Source organism: Erigeron canadensis, chromosome 8, assembly GCF_010389155.1.
Source record: "Erigeron canadensis isolate Cc75 chromosome 8, C_canadensis_v1, whole genome shotgun sequence".
Taxonomy (NCBI): Eukaryota; Viridiplantae; Streptophyta; class Magnoliopsida; order Asterales; family Asteraceae; genus Erigeron; species Erigeron canadensis.
Window position 1 is genome coordinate 17,682,571 of NC_057768.1, and position 2,961 is coordinate 17,685,531.

The window sequence follows — 2,961 nt, forward strand, 5'->3', positions numbered from 1 at the left end:
TTCATTGTTTCTTGAATTGTATTTGTTCGGCGATTGTAGATTCGGTAGGCACTTGATGTCTTGGAATAACCAACAAAGTAACCTTCATCGCCTTTCTTCTCGAATTTTCCAAGATTCTCCCGATCATTCAAAGTATAACAAACACACCCAAATATATGAAAATAGTTGATGTTGGGTTTTCGTTTGTTAACAACCTCATAAGGAGTCTTTTCGAAACGTTGATTAACGATGGACCAATTCCGAGTGTGACAAGTAGTGTCAACAGCTTCAGCCCACATATTGGATGACAACTTTGAATAAGCAAGCATTGTCCTTGCAGCTTCCACTAGCATTCGATTTCTCCTTTCAACGACACCGTTTTGTTGAGGGGTACGAACTACTGAAAATTGGTAAGTAATGCCTTTGAATTTACAAAACTCATCAAAAACGGCATTTTTAAACTCAGTTCCGTTATCCGAACGGATGTAACGAACTGGAAGTTAAAGATTTACTTGAGTAGAAGTGATGAAATCAATCAAAATCTGAGTTGTTTCATCTTTGGATGCAAGAAACTTGACCCAAGTATATCTTGAATAATCATCAACAATAACCAAGATGTATCTTTTCCCTTTTTGGCTTTGTACTTTCATCGGCCCACAAAGATCCATGTGAAGCAAATGAAGAGGTGCTAAAGAATTTGGAGACTTCTTCGGTTTATGAGAAGCTCGCTTAATCTTCCCAACAGCACAAGAAGGACAAACATGCTCACCTTCATACTTATAGTCAGGCAAGCCTTCAACAAGATGCTTGTTGACCAAAGCATTGATAGTTTGAAAATTCAGATGAGAAAGCCTTTTATGCCATAAGCAAGAATTCTTTGATGTAGCCTTCGAAATGAGACAAATATTATCGGTTGGTTGGTTATCATCGAGATTGACGGTAAAAAGGTTATCATCACGATCACCGCAAATAATATCAACTCCATCTAGAGTTTGGACTTTATAAAGAGATTGTCGAAAAAGAACTTGGAAGATTGTTGTCACAGAATTGTCCAACACTGAACAAGTTATGACTTAATCCTTCAACATAATGAACTTTCTTGATGACAATTCCATTTCGTTCAATGTCTCCATAACCTAATATAGGAGCGAAATTGTTGTTTCCAAATCGAACAGTTCCCATGAATCGTTCAACAAAACTCTTGAGCAAAGCTTTATTTCCAGTCATGTGTTTTGAACAACCGGAATCGAGTATCCAAACACAGATGGTTATTTCCTGCAATCAAAGAGATTTAACCGACTTTAGGTACCCACTTGAAGACGGGTGCTTTGTGGTTAGTTAACACAGGCAGGGTATATAACTTAGGAATTACATTCAAACATGCTTTAGAATCAACATAAGCATTAACAAGCACATCAAAGCACATTTGGATAAAAAGTACGAACATTCACACATGAATTAAAAGTAACATGTCTACAAGCATTTAAACCAATCACTCGAGAACAGGAATTAACATTGTTTACAAACACACAAGGCCTTGGCACCATTAACATTGTCTAACAAATATGACTTAAAAGATGAATTGTTTGAATTAACGGAAGCATTCTTCTTCTTACTACTAGCCTTTCTCCTTCTCCTTTTCTTCTTTTTCTCAACATTAGTGAACTTAGGTACTAATGACTTAGCTACCCATTTAGTATCACTAATTATGCTCTTTCTACCTGTTGAATTGACACTAAGAAGATTAGAACAAGGAGTTTTGAACACTTTCATCTTTTTAGAGTCTTTTGGAGGTGAGGAAACTTCTTGTTTCTTTGGTTTATCATGAGAAAACCATCCATATCTATGCCTATATCTAGTTGCACCATTAGCTATATCCCTAATTAGCAAAACTGAGCTAGACTTAGATACCTTAGGTAAAGAACTTGATTAAGAGCTAGATGGAGAAGCATTAGGATAGTCTTTCGGAAGTTTCACTTTGGTGTACTTTGTTCTGGGTGGGGTCTTGTAATAACACGATTTCTACTCTAGATTTGATCTCAACAATGGCGGTTTTACGTGTGTGTGTTCTTGGTGTGTTTAGTGTGTGTATTGAGAGAGAGTATGTGTGTGTTTGTTTTGATACGGACAGAGGTGTAAGGAAATTATGAAGGTTTTTTTTGAAATAGTTATATGTACATGTATATATATGATGCCTAAGGAATGAGGAGTATTTATACTATAAGTCCTTACATATGCTAAACTTTATATTTAGCTCCTCATCCTTAGTTATCATATATCTATGATTTAACAACAAGTAAGTCCACAATCTTAATTACAATTTATCACTATTTTTGGATTTCTAACATTCTCCCCTTTAGTGATATATTGTAATGGATGAAATACGTGTTATTTTGTCTTGTAGAAATGAAGTTGATGAGCCCGGTGGTGAAGACAATTAGTATGATGAAACAAGTTTTCAAAGCTTTCTCATTGTCTTTGGAGAGCTTGAATCAATCTTTGTCTTGGACTTCTTGAAGTTAAAACATAAGGTAATTCTCAATGTTCTTAATTGAACAGAGAATAAAAAGTGTGTCTTGAATCTTTGAAAATTGTTCAACCAAGAATCAGAGTTGTCTTTTGAAATGCGGAAGGTATAAACTTGGCGTTGGTTCTTCAATCTTCGATTCTTGAGTGAAAATTGTTTTCTTGGAATAAAGTATCAAAAACTTGTACTCTCCCCCATGATGTATGCATAGGACCATTCTTGAACAAGTGTAAATGAACAACTTGAAGATCTTGAATAAAATCTGTTGATGAAAACTCTTTTGAAGCTTTAATTCTTGGTCTTGATTCTTCTAATCAATTTTCAATTTTTCGTAGCTTTGATCTTTGTTACAATTTACTTGAACACTTTGGAGAGTAAATATTTGAATGAAATTTGGATAAATCTCTTATGAAGTGATCATGCGCCCCCTCAATTCATGAGTATAAAAATTTTGG